The sequence below is a fragment of the Petaurus breviceps genome, unplaced genomic scaffold (assembly GCF_028583685.1).
Source record: "Petaurus breviceps papuanus isolate PSGF00001 unplaced genomic scaffold, PetGlider_PUasm1.0 229, whole genome shotgun sequence".
Classification (NCBI taxonomy): domain Eukaryota; kingdom Metazoa; phylum Chordata; class Mammalia; order Diprotodontia; family Petauridae; genus Petaurus; species Petaurus breviceps.
The window spans coordinates 36,641,535-36,656,038 of NW_027185903.1; the positions used below are offsets into that span (position 1 = coordinate 36,641,535).

The 14,504-nt window shown below is 37.3% G+C and overlaps 1 long non-coding RNA gene across 1 annotated transcript; it reads left to right on the forward strand.

The window, feature by feature from the left end:
- The first annotated feature begins 5,070 nt into the window (after positions 1–5,070).
- On the forward strand, positions 5,071–5,360 carry LOC138167309 (uncharacterized). Its single transcript, XR_011169862.1, has 2 exons — positions 5,071–5,201; positions 5,328–5,360. It is a non-coding gene; the product is annotated as an uncharacterized lncRNA (long non-coding RNA).
- The last annotated feature ends 9,144 nt before the right edge of the window (positions 5,361–14,504 follow it).

Consider the following 14,504-nt stretch of genomic DNA (forward strand, 5'->3'; position numbering starts at 1 on the left):
CCCAATAATAGTCCTGCAAGTGCAGCCAATTGAAGAGGATGCATTCACCACATGGTTAGCAGATCAGAACCAGTACAAAAGGTCTATGCATGTTTCAAAGATTCTCCAAGCATTTCCATTATACATAATTAAGACTCTGCAGATGCAAGCTCACCAGGCGAGGTGCATCAGGCCAGCATATCAGTGCACTGTGTGCAAGCTAATGCGGATTGTACTTATTGTCCTTGGCGGTTCTCTGTTATACTGGGTATGGTGATGGTGGCATATTTTGGCTCCAAAGCCAGTTATCATAGAGAGAGGCAGCAGAGATCTATCAACAAATGCCTCTTGAACCTCAATTCTGCACAAAACACTTTGGCAAAAATGGGGGTCAATAGATTTTGAAGACAACAGCAATTATCTCCTGTATATTTAGTGTTTTAGAAAAACTGCCAAATTGGCTTCCTAAAATTAAGGACTTACTATAGATGACAATTTAAAACAACAAAACCTCTAAGCAAAAGATCTCCCATCATCTTGGCTACACACAACCACAACAAAAGAGGCCACATGATGAGGGACAAAGAGCTTGTATTTGGAGACTGGAAACCCATGTTTTCATTACAATTCTGCATAAGTTAGATGTGTGACCTTGGACAACTTATTTAACCTCTCTGGGTTTCCTTTTTCTTAATTGTTAAATAAGAAGATGTGGCAACATGGTCTTTAGAACCCCATTTCAGCTGTAATCCCTATGTTTGCAGATACTGAACATATTTAGTATCAAGGAAGTTGTCATTGTATTTCCCCACATTGGGCAAGATCCCTATACTTTTCTGAGAGGGGAAGAAAAGAGAGGGACAGGAAAGAACATGTTAGAGATTTTACAAGTTAAAAAAAAATAAATGTATTTTACAAATATAATCAAACTTGAGCATTTACATATTTCACAGAATAGAAAAAGAGAATTATACATGAAACCAAAAGTCTCTGTTATGGACAGTTATGGAGGAGTGTACAGGGCAGCAACAAGGATCTGGAGGGAGCCTTGACAGAGGAGAGGTGGTAGCTGAGGGATAATGGCACAGGCCTAAAGGAGGCAGTGGGAGGCAAGGCCTGGGTTCACTTCTCCCTCATTGTGTGCAGAGTGCATGACAGAAGACATGGCCTATATTGAAGGGTGGTGAGAGATATTGTGTGTTCAGGAGAAGGTCAGGTTTTAGGGCATACCAGGAGATATCTCGGGCAAAGAGATTTAGATTCAAACATGAGGGGAGGGAGGGAAAGAATGATTAATAAGGGGTGGCTAGGTGGTGCAGTGAATAGAGCACCAGCCCTGGAGTCATGAGGACCTGAGCTCAAATCCAGCCTCTGACACTTAACACACACACACAAAAAACTAGCCATGTGACCTTGGGCAAGTCACTTAACCCCAATTGCCCTACCTTCCCACCTCCAAAAAGCAAAAAAAAAAAAAAAAAGGAATGATTACTAAGTACCTTCTATGCACCAGGTGTTTTATAAATATTATCTTATTTAATCCTTACAACAGTTCTGGGAGGTAGTGCTATTATGATCCTCATTTTACAGTTGAGTAAACTGAGATAGAGATTAAGTGATCATAAAACTAGTAAACGTCTCTGGTGAGATTTGTGCTCAGGTCTATAACTGTTCCTTACTCCAGGCCCAACAGTATCCACTGAACCACCAGATCTGGGACTGGAAGGCATTACCTTAGAGGTCATTCAGTCCAACCACCCCCTTTTACAGATAAGGAAACTGAGGTCAGAGTAGAGAAGTAACTTGACCAAGGCCATTAACTGGAACGAGGGATGGACTGTTTCATTGATATCCCTAGTGCTCGGCTCACAGGAGATACTTAATAAAGAAATCTTTGCTGATGAACCAACAGTGATAGACTTGGGACTCCAAGCCAGTCTCCAATGTACTTCTTGCCATAACCCAGGGCATCATTCATCAGTTCTCTGAATCTATTATCTTAGGAGATACAAACTTAGCTAAACTTTCTGACTAATCTGATCTGGAGATAAAGGGTATATAGAGAAAAGCTGAGATGAGAGAGTAGAGGAAGCAGTCCCACCAAACTCTCCCCAAATCCCCTTATAAACAACTTAAAATAATACATCAAATCAAATTCTGTAATGGCAGAGCCCACAAAAGGTTGGGGTGAGACATTTTTCCAGCCCAAGACAACTTAGGAGGTTGGAAGGAGAGGTCTATGACAATGGAATGGGGTTGACCTAGATTCCATGCAACAGCACCCACAGAAAGTCTTAGGGGTGGCCTCAACAGCAGCAACAACAACTTTGGGATCTCTCATCCAGTAACAGAGAGGGGGTTAGACAGCTTGTCAGAAAGAGATTACAGGAGACACTGAACTTATGCTGTATGCTATCTGGAAACTCCAGTTCCCACACAGAGTTCTGGGTCTCAGGTCCAGAGAGGAGAGAAGTACTTATGGTCAGTAACAAGGGAAAAAGGTCCCTGGTCACAGTTCAAGGGCCAAGAGGAATGCTAGTGCTTGTGGCTGCAGGGGAGCAGGGACCTACCCTGGTAAAGACCAGAGCACAGACCAGGAGAGCAGTGACCACAGGATAACCCCTCCTTGGAACCACTGAAAAGCTGATCCCCAGAACTAGCTCTGAAAATAGCAACATAAAAGTCCTCAAGCTTGGGACAGTGCCTTACCACTCTCACTCCAGAAAAAGAGCCTAACTTTAACATAAAGTTCAAAATCAAGAAATAGTCTGGAAAAAGGAGCAGACAGGAATAACAAAAAAAAAAAACTTTATAAGCTACTATGGTGACTGAGAAGATCAAAATGCAAATTCAGAAGAAGACAACAATATGAAAACAGCTATAAACAAAGCTTCAAAGAAAAATGCACATTGGACACAAGCCCAAGAATAATTCAGAGAAGAGAAAAAGAAGAAAGAGAGAAGACTGGTAGAGGAAAAAAAAATTGGGAAAAGAAATGAGAGTGATGCAAGAAAATGATAAAAAGAGAATGAGTAATTTCATAAAAGTGGCACAAAAGAATACCGAAGAAAATGGCATCTTAAAAATAGAATTGACTAAATGGTCAAAGAGGCACAAACATTCACTGAAGAAAATGAATTCTTAAAAATCAGAATTGGTCAAATGGAAAAAGAGGTACAAATGCTCACTGAAGAAAATAATTCCTTAAGAATTAGAATTGGACAAGTGAAAGCCAATGACTATGTGACATCAAAACATAATAAAAACAAGTAAAAAGAATGAAAATAATAGGAGAAAATATAAAATATCTCACTGGAAAACAACTGACTTGAAAAGTAGATCAAGATGAGATAATTTAATAATTATTGAACTACCTGAAAGCCATGATTTAAAAAAAATAGCCTGGAATTCATATTTCAAGAAATAATGAAGGAAAATTCCCCCAATATCTTAGATCCAGAGAGCAAAACAGAAGCTGAAAGAATCCATAGATCACCTTCTGAAAGAGATCCTCAACAAAAAACTCCCAGGAACATTATAAATAAATTCCAGAATTCCCAAGTCAAAGAGAAAATATTATAAGCATCTAAAAAGAAACCACTCAAATGTCATGCAGTCAAAGTCAGAATTACACAAGATTTAACAGCTTCAATGTTAGAGGAGTGGAGGGTTCAGAATATGATATTCTGGAGGGCAAAGGGGCTAGGATTACAACCAACAATAACCTCCCCAGAAAAACTGAGTATAATACTTCTGGGGAAAAATGGGTATTTAATGAAATAGAGGACTTTCAAATATTTTTGAGGAAAAGACCAGATCTGAATGCAATAGAAAATTTGGCACTAGAACACAAGATTTAAGAGAAGCATAAAAAAGTAAACATAAAAGAGAAATTATAAGGGACTTAATAAGGTTAAACTGTTTAATTTCCATATGGGAAGATGACACATATAACTCCTAAGAACTTCATCATTATTAGAGCAGTTAAGAAGGAGTCTATATAGACAGAAGATATGGATATGAGTTGATATTGGGATGATCACAAAAAAGAAAATGAAAGGGTTAAAAAAGGAGTGCTTTGGGAGAAGGGGAAATGGAGAAGAATGGGGGAAATTATTTCACATACAAGAGGCATGTAAAGAAGAAAATGTGGGTGGTAGTAGGCAATACTTGAAATTCATTCACATGTGAGTGGATTAAGGGAGGTAGTGGTCAAATGAGCAAAACAGACTTCTGAGAAGGGAGAGGATAAAAAGAGAGAAAGGTTAAACAGAAGAAGATAGGATGGAGGGAAATGCATAGTGAACATAACTGTGAGTGGGAGTGGGATGGATTCACCCATAAAATGGAAGAGGATTGCATAATAGATTAGAAACCAGAAGCCAACAATACGTTGTTTACATGGGACACACTTGAAACAGAAAGAAACACTTACAGTTAGAATAAGTGACTGGCATAGACTCTATTATGTATCAGTGAGGTTTAAAAGAAAATTGATAGCAATCATGATCACAGACAAAGCAAAAGCAAAAACTAAACTAAAATTAATTAAATAATTTAATAAAAATAATTAAAATAAAAAGATAAGCAGGGAAATTATATTTTGTTAAAAGGTGTCATAGATAATGAAGTAATATTAAAAATTTTACAGCAAGTTTCTCTAATAAAGGCCTTGTTTCTCAAATATACAAGGTGCTAAGTCAAATTTATAAAAAAAATAAGACCTATTCCCCAGTTGATAAATGATCAAAGGATGTGAACAGGCAGTTTTGGGGAGAAAAAACAAAGCTATCTATGGTAATATTTTTTAAAAATGCTCTAAATCACTATTAATTAGAGAAATACAAATTAAAACAACTCTGAGGCTCTTTCCCATCTCTCAAGATGGCAGACAAAAAAACCACCCAAGGAAAAGAAGGTCAAAAAGGAAAAAAAAGAGAACAAAAAGGAAGATGTAGCTGAAAAAGTCAAAAAGCCTCAAAAGCATTGCAGTTAGAACCCAGTTGGTAGATACTCCAGGTCTGCAATGTATTCCCAGAGAGCCATGTACAAGTGGAAATACACTGTCCCCAATACCCAGATTGAAAGGAAGAAGAAAGAAAAAGTGCCTGCTACTATCTCAAAGCCTGTTGGTGGTGATAAGAATGGAGGAACTCGAGTGGTAAAGATTCGCACAATGCCTAGGTATTACCCTACTGAGGATGTGCCTAGAAAGCTGCTAAGTCATGGCAAAAAGCCCTTTAGCCAGCATGTGAGGAGACTCTGAGCTAGCATCAAGCCAAGTACTGTTCTGATCATGCTCACTGGCCACCACAGGGGCAAGAGAGTGGTTTTCCTGAAGCAACTAGCTAGTGGCTTGCTACTGGTGACTGGACCTCTGACCATCAACCATGTTCCTCTGAGAAGAACCCATCAGAAATTTGTTATTGCCACTTCTACCCGGGTTAACCTTTGAGGTGTGAAAATTCCAAATCATCTTACTGATGCTTACTTCGAGAAGAAGAGGCTCCATAAACCTAGACACCAAGAAGGAGAGATTTTTGACACAGAAAAAGAGACATACAAGATTATAGAGCAGCGCAAGGCTGATCAGAAATCAAGAAAATTCCTCAGCTCTGTGGCTACCTGCGTTCTGTCTTCTCTCTCTCCAATGGAGTTTATCCTCACAAACTGGTGTTTTAAATGCCTTGCAGAGAACACTTATTAAAATATTTGCAATAGCTAAAAAACAACAACAACAACTCTGAGGGACCACCTCATACATATCAGATTGGCTAACATGACTCTTTTGTTAATGTATTTTTTCCTTCATGGGAAAATCTTTCCCATCCATTAATAGGCCCATGTGACATGCTTAAGTCACATGGAAGTCTAAGTCATATGAGTTTGAGTCAAATGAGCCTAGGTGACAAGGGCTGTGATGCCCTCTGACCCTGAAAAAGTGTATATATACTCTGAGGTTAGCATTTTGCTTTGGAGCTCACACTCATGGGATGAATGTTTGTGTGAAGTAGCCAGATGAGACTCTGGATAGCTGTTAAAGAGCCTCCCTTCCCCTTCTCTTCTCCACTCCATCCTCCCATCCCCAGGTTTGAAAACCGAGATGTTGTGCTTCTCTCTCTAGTAACTATGTATCTATGTAATGATCAGACAGTTGAATCGATCTGTTGATCTGCGATGTATGTATTATTTGGTCAGACAGTTAGAAGCCCTGTCTTTTGGTCTTTATGCTATTATTTCTGGTGGTAATTTTTGTTTGTATTTTCTCTGAAGTTCAAGGTGATGACTTTTTCCCCTGAGCTAAGTAAATGGTATATATGTTTGATTAAAGTAAGATTGTTGACCCTTTTTGAGTTGTTTTCTTTTAGAAAAGTAGATCAAAGAACCTGGGCTAGCAGCCCTCCTGTGTGCTGCTGTTATTGGTCTTATGCCCCCACAGTAGCTGCAAGTAGCATTGTTGTTACAATGACAGAAAAGGAAAATGACAACGCTAGAAGGAATGTGGAAAAATTGGGACACTGATGCATTGTTGGTGGAGTTGTGAACTGGCCCAATCATTCTGAAGAGCAATTTGGAACTATGTCCAAAGGGCTATAAAATTGTGCATATTCTTTGAGTCACTACTAGGTCTATATCCCAAATATGTCAAAGAAAAAAGAAAAGGACCTGTATGTAGAAAAATGTTATAGCAGTCCTTTTTGTGGTGGCAAAGAATTAAAAATTGAGGGGATGTCCATCAGTTGGGGAATGGTTGAACAGTTGTAGTATATGATTAAGTCGGAGTACTCTAAGTAACAATAAGAAAAATCTGGGAAGACATATATGAACTGATGCAAAGTGAAGTAAGCAGAACCAGAAGAATATTGTGCACAGCACTAAGAACACTGTAATGACTATCAACTATGAAAGATTTAGCTAATCTGATAAAGTCAATGATCCAAGACAATTTCAAAAGAGTCATGATGAAAAATGCTATTCACATGCAGAAAGAACTGATAAACTCTAAGTGCAAATTGAAATATAATTTTTCACTTTCTTTTTTTTGCAACATGACTAATATGGGAACATGTTTTGCATGATTTCACAAATATAATTGATATGCTGTTTGCCTTCTCAATGGGTGGTAGAGGGAAGGAGAGAATTTGGAACTCAAAATATTTTTTTAAATATTAAAAATAAATCAGCAATAAGTTTGAAAGAAAAAAGGCAAACATTACAGTACTTTTGCATTAAAAAGTATATAGACATATTTCTGTGGCATGCTAGTTCTCCTAAAATCTTCGTTTTCATTGTGCCAATCAACAGGAAGGGAGAGGACATTATTTGGTGATGATTGCTTTCAGATACTACTGGAAACTTTTTGCTGAGACATAATTAACTCCTCACCCTCCAGCCTTTCGAGGGGGGAAGTGCCGAAGTCTAGTGGAGAGAGGGAGTAGAGGTGTGAATGGGTTTTTCTTTCCTCAGCCTTTCAATTATTCAGTTAAATACAATTCACACCTCCTCTCTGCTCCAATCAAGTCAGCATCTTCAGCCTCCAGTTGTGGAAGTGTGCCAGGAAGAGGGTAGGGGTGGAATCGTGTTTTCAGATGGGTGCTGGTGGCATTTTTGAGGAGAAAACATTCAAATAAATATGTTAGATGAAATTTGCATAAGTAACCTAGAGCCTCCAGAGAGCTGAAGCCCATAAAATCAGCCCTATATAAAACTGTTTTCAAGGTGGGAAACCATCTCAGGCCTTTTCCACTGTCTTTCTCTGAGAATCTACTTTCCTGATGGATTTTAAGCTAATTCAGTTGAAAGTTATACAGCTTCTGATTTCCTTCTTTTCAGCAGGGAAAGGGGGTAGTAAAAGGCTATGAGTAACTGAGTTTACTTTTATATTGTAAATTAATTTTAATTTTACATTTATATACAGATTTGGGGCACATTCTCAGGAATCTGATAAATGTGTTTCAGTATAGAAATTTCTCAGTTAAAACTATTTCATCTCAGAGCAAGAGTTTAAAGTAATCTTAGGGCTTATTGTTATCCATCCCCTTAATTTTATAGATGAGGTAACTGAAGCCCAGACAGGTCAAAATGCTTGGCCAAGGTCACATAGGTAGTAAGGGGCAGGATCAGAATTTAAACCCAGGTTTTCTGACTTTAAATCAGTGGTATTCACGTAGTATCAGTTCAGATTGGCTCTAGAGAACTGATTATTAAATTTTCAGTGTGAGTATTTAGGCCTTGGAAATCGACAAATACTACAAAGTGAGACTTGATTCACTTGTTTTTTTGACTGTCTAGATTTAAGAAAGCAAGGGAGAAAAACATTAATAGGGAAGATTAAACTTAAAAGTGTGTTGTGCATACATCCTGCCCCCCTCCCTTACACAACCCTCTTTAGACATTTACCAGCAAAGCAATAATGCTGTCCTAAATCCATCATGGAACACTGTCCTCTGAAACACACCATAACATACCATTTTAATAATTGTTATTCAGTCTTCTTGGACTCTCTTTTTTTTGGTCTTTATTAATTTGTTTACTATTAGTTTACAAGATTCATTACCACAATTTCTTGAGTTTCAAATTTTCTCTCTCTCACCCCTCCCCAACATGGTGGCATACAATCAAGTATAGTATCTGCAAATACTTTCACATTAGGCATTAGTCAGGTTATAAAGAAGGATTGTATCAGATGGAATGAATGGGAAAGAGAAAACAGAACCAAACAGGAAAAAGATAAAGAGCAGGTAGTTTGCTTCAATCTGGGTTCAAACTCAGTTCTTTCTCTGGATGTAAACATCTCTCTCCATCACGAGTCTTTTGGGGTTGACTTATGACTCTGGATTGCTGAGAAGAGTCCAGTTATCAAAGTTGGTCGTCATACATATGTTGTGTCTGTAATTGTATACAAATTCCTCCTGGCTCTACTCTTCTCACTCAGCATCAGTTCATATAAGCCTCTCTAGGTAAATATGAAGTCCATCTGCTCCTCATTTCTTATTGCACAATAGTATTCCATAACATGCATATACCACAAGTTGTTCAACCATTCCCCAATTGATGGGCACCCTCTTAATTTCCAATTCTTTGCTATCACAGAAAGAGCTGCTATAAATATTTTTGGACATATGGGTCTTTTCCCCACTTCTATGATCTCTTTGGGATACAACCCTAGAAGCGGTATTGCTTGGTCAAAGGGTATGAAATTATTTATAGCCCTTTGGGCATAATTCCAGATTGCTCTCCAGAATGGTTGGATCAGTTCACAACTCCACCAGCAATGCATTAGTGTTTCAATTTGTCCACATCCTCTCCAGCATTTGTCATTTTCCTGTTTTGTCATCTTAGCCAATTGGACTGGTGAGATGTGGTACCTCAGAGTTGTTTTGATTTGCATTTCTCTTATCAACAGTGATTTAGAGCATTTTTTCATATGCTTATAAATATATTTAATTTCTTCCTCTGAAAACTGCCTGTTCATATCCTTTGACCATTTATCAATTGGGGAATGACTTGTATTCTTGTAGATTTGACTCAATTCTCTGTATATTTTAGAAATGAGTCCTTTATCAGTGATATAGGTTGTAAAAATTCTTTCCCAATTTTCCATTTCCCTCCTAATCCTGGTTACATTGGCTTTGTTTGTACAGAAGCTTCTCAATTTAATGTAATCAAAATTATCCGTATTTAATTTTATAATGACCTCTAATCCTTGTTTGGTCATAAAGTCTTCCCCTCTCCATAAATCTGACAGGTAAACTATTCCTTGCTTTCCTAGATTGCTTACAGTATCAGTCTCTATACCTAGATCATGCACCCATTTAGACTCGATTTTGGTATATGGTGTTAGATAATGGTCTATGCCTAGTTTCTGCCATACTATATTCCAGTTTTCCCAGCAGTTTTTGTCAAATAGTAAGATCTTATCCCCAAAACTGGGGTCTTTGGGTTTATCAAACAGCAGATTATTATAGTCATTGACTACTGAATCTCATGTACCCAAACTATTCCATTGATCCACTACTCTATTGCTCAGCCAGTACCAAGTAGTTTTGAGGACTGCTGCTTTATAGTACAGATTAAAATCTGGTACAGCTAGTCCACCATCTCTAGCATTTCTTTTCATTAATTCCCTTGATATTCTGGACCATTTGTTCTTCCAAATGAATTTTGTTACTATTTTTCTGCTCTATAAGGTAGGTTTTGGTAAACAGATTGGTATGGCACTAAATATATAATTTAATTTAGGAAAATTGTCATTTTTATTATATTAGCTTGACCAGCCATGAGCAATTGACGTCTTTCCAATTAATTAGGTCTGATTTTATTTGTGTGAAAAGTGTTTTGTAGTTGTGTTCATATAGGTCCTGGGTTTGTTTTGGCAGGTAGATGCCCAGATATTTTATAATGTCTACAGTAACTTTAAATGGGATTTCTCTTTCTATCTCTTGCTGTTGAATTTCATTAGAAATATACAGGAATGCCAAGGATTTATGTGGGTGTATTTTATATCCTGCAACTTTGCCAAATTTATTTATTGTCTCAAGCAGTTTTTTACTTGATTCTCTAGGATTCTCTAAGTATATCATCATATCATCTGCAAAGAGTGATAGCTTGGTCTCTTCTTTGCCTAATTTGATTCCTTTGATTTCTTTTTCTTCTCTAATTACTACTGCTAACATTTCTAGTACCAGATTGAATAACAAGGGTGAGAGTGGACATCCTTGTTTCACCCCTGATCTTATTGGAAATGCTTCTACCTTCTCCCCATTACATATAATACTTGCTGATGGCTTTAAATAGATGCTACCTATTATTTTAAGGAAGGCTCCATTTATTCCTATACTTTGTAGTGTTTTTAATAGGAATTGATGTTGTATTTGGTCAAAAGCCTTTTCTGCATCTATTGAGATAATCATGTGATTTTTGCTAGTTTTATTGTTGATATGATCAATTATACTGATGGTTTTCCTAATATTAAACCATTCCTGAAATAAATCCTACCTGATCAAAGCGTATTATCCTTGGGATAAGTTGCTGTAGTCTTTTTGCTAGTATTTTATTTAGAATTTTTGCATCTATATTCATGAGGCAGATTGGTCTATAATTTTCTTTCTCTGTTTTATCTGATTTTACTGATTTAGGTATCAGTACCATATTTGTGTCATAAAAAGAATTTTGTAGGACTCCTTCACTAATTTTCCTGAATAGTTTGTAGAGTATTGGAATCAACTGTTCTTTAAATGTTTTATAGAATTCATTAGTAAATCCATCTGGCCCTGGAGATATTTTCCTAGGGAGTTCACCGATGACTTGTTTGATTTCTTTTTCTGAGATGGGGTTATTTAAGTAATTTACTTTCTCTTAGTTAATTTGGGCAGCTTATATTTTTGTAAATATTCATCCATTTCCCTAAGATTGTCAAATTTATGTGCATGCAACTGGGCAAAATAATTCTTAATTATTGGTTTAACTTCTCTTCATTGGTGGTAGGTTCACCCTTTTCATTTTTGATACTCATAATTTGGTTTTCTTCTTTCTTTATTTTATCACATTGACTAAGGGTCTGTCAATTTTATTGGTTATTTCATTAAACCAGCTCTTAGTTTTATTTATTAATTAAATAGTTTTCTTAATTTCAATTTTCTTAATTTCTCCTTTGGTTTTCAGTATTTCTAATTTAGTACTTAATTGGGGATTTTGAATTTGCTTTTTTTCCTAGCTTTTTCAATTGCATGCCCAATTCATTGACCTCTCTTTTCTCTAATTTATTCATGTATGCACTCAGGGATAAAAACTTCCCCTTGGGACTGCCTTTGCTGCATCCCACAAATTTTGGTATGTTGTCTCATTGTTGTCATTCTCTTGAATGAAGTTACTGATTGTTTCTATGATTTTTTTGTTTGACCCACTCATTCTTTTAGGATTAAATTGTTTAGTTTCCAATTAGTTTTTAGTCTGTTTTTCCATGGCCCTTTATTGCATATGATTTTTATTGCATCATGATCTGAGAAGGATGCATTTATTATATCTGCCTTTCTGCACTGAATTGTGAGGTTTTTATGTCCTAGTACATGGTCAATTTTTGTATATGTGCCATGTACTGCTGAGAAGAAGGTGTATTCCTTTTTATCCCCATTCAGTTTTCTCCAGAGATCTATCATACCTACCCTCTCTAAAATTCTATTCACCTCCTTAACTTCTTTCTTGTTTATTCTGAGGTTGGATTTATCAAGTTCAGAGAGGGGGAGATTAAAGGTCTCCCAGTAGTATAGTTTTGCTCTTTACTTCTTCCTCTAATTCCCTTACCTTCTCCTCTAGGAATTTGGATGCTATGCCACTTGGTGCATATATGTTAAGTAATGATATTGCTTCATTCTTGATGATGTGTTGTTTTTTTTTTTTAAGCAATCAGGGTTAAGTAACTTGCTCAAGGTTACACGGCCAGTTATTTCTGGGTGTGGTGTACGTATCTGCACCCGGATTTGATCCCCAGGTCATCCTGACACTGGAGCCGGTGTTCTTACTTGCTGAGCCACCTGGCCGCCCCAAGCAATTGGGGTTAAGTAACTTGCTCAAAGTAACACAACCAGGTGTTCCTGGGTGGGTGCTAAGTGTCAGAGCCCAGATTCAATCCCCAGGTCATCCCGACACTGGAGCCGGTGCTCTTACTCGCTGTGCTAACTGGCTGCCCCGCGATGATGTGTTTTAGCAGGATATAGTTTCCTTCCTTATCTCTTTTAATTAGATCACTTTTTGCTTTTGCATTATGTGAGATAAGGATTGCTAACCCTGCTTTTTTTTTACTTTACCTGAGGCATGATATATTTCACTCCAGCTCTTTACCTTTACTCTGTGTGTATCCCTCTGTTTCAGATGTGTTTCTTGTAAACAACAAATTGTCAGATTATGATTTTTAATCCATTCTGCTATCCACCTCCGTTTTATGGGAGAGTTCATTCCATTCACATTCACAGTTATGATCATTATCTGTTTCTTTCCCTCCATCCTTTCCCTGTTAATGCTTATATTTTTTCTCCCCTTCTCCCTTTCCCTCCCTAATAGTTTTCCTTTTGATCACCGCCTCCCTCAGTATTCCCTTATCAGCCCCCCTCCCTTTTCCTCCTCTCTCCCCTTACTTCTTCCCTCCCTTCTCACCACCACCCCCCCTTTAATAGCCCTTTCACCCTCCTACTGCCTGTAGGATACTTTTATACTTAATGAAGTATGTTATTTCTTCTTTGCACCAAGAGTGACAGGAACAAATCTCATGTGAAGCTCCTCTTCCCTCCCCCCCCCTTTTCCCTCTATTATGGTACATTTTGCATCTCTTCTCCATAGAGTCCTATGCTTAACTGGTTGTATTATTCTCTCCTTTCAGCAGAACCAATGAGGGAAAAGCTCATATAATATTCATCTCCCTCCCTTCTTTTCCTCTGCTATATTGTTTTTATGCCTCTCCGTATGGCATAATTTACCCTTTTCCACTTCATTCATTCCTCTTCTTCCATTACAGTACCTTTGTAGCCCTTAATAAGATTTTTTTAAATCATCAATTTGTGTAATTTATACTCATACTCTCTACTTGTCTATAAACAGTTTGCTCTTACTAAATAACAGGGTGTGTGTGTGTTTTCCTTCTTTACCTTTCTATGTCACTCTTGCATCTCGTAATTGTAGGCTGAATTTTCTATTGAGCTCTGGCTTTTTCATCAGGAAGGTCTGGAAATCTGTTATTTTGTTGAATGACCATCTCTTTGCCTGGAGGAGTATGCTCAGTTTCGCTGGGTAGGTGATCCTTGGTTGTAACCCAAGCTCTTTTGCCTTTTGGAAAATTGTATCCCACTGCCTCCAATCTTTCAGTGTAGAGGCTGCCAAATCCTATGCGATCCTCACTGTGGTTTCTCGATATTTGAATTGTTTCTTTCTGGCCACTTGAAGTATTTTCTCTTTTACCTGGTAGTTCTTGAGTTTGACCACAACATTTCGAGGACTTTTCAGTTTCGGATCTCTTTCAGGAGGTGTCCAGTGGATTCTCTTGATTTCTATTTTACCCTCAGGTTCTAATATCTCAGGGCAGTTTTCCTTAACGAGCTCTTGGAGAATGTTGTCCAGGCTCATTTTTTCATCATGATTTTCTGGTAGGCCTATGATTCTCAGATTATCTCTCCTGGATCTGTTTTCCAGGTCAGTTATTTTTCCATTGAGATATTTTACCTCTTTTTCTAATTTTTCATTTTTAATGTTTTGTTTGACTAATTATTGGTTCCTCATAGAGTTATCTGCTTCAATTTGGTTGATTCTAGTTTTTAGCGAATTATTTTCCTCAGTTAATTTTTGGAGCTCCTTTTCCATATCATACACTTTTCTTTTTAAGGAGCTGTTTTCTTCATTATAATGTTTTTCTAATTCTGCAATTTTGATTTTAAAAGAATTATTCATTTTGTCTTCTATCTCTCTCATTTGGTTTTCAAAGTTCCTTTTGATCTCATCTAGGAGAGCTTTCTGTATTTGGGACCCATTCCCTGTTG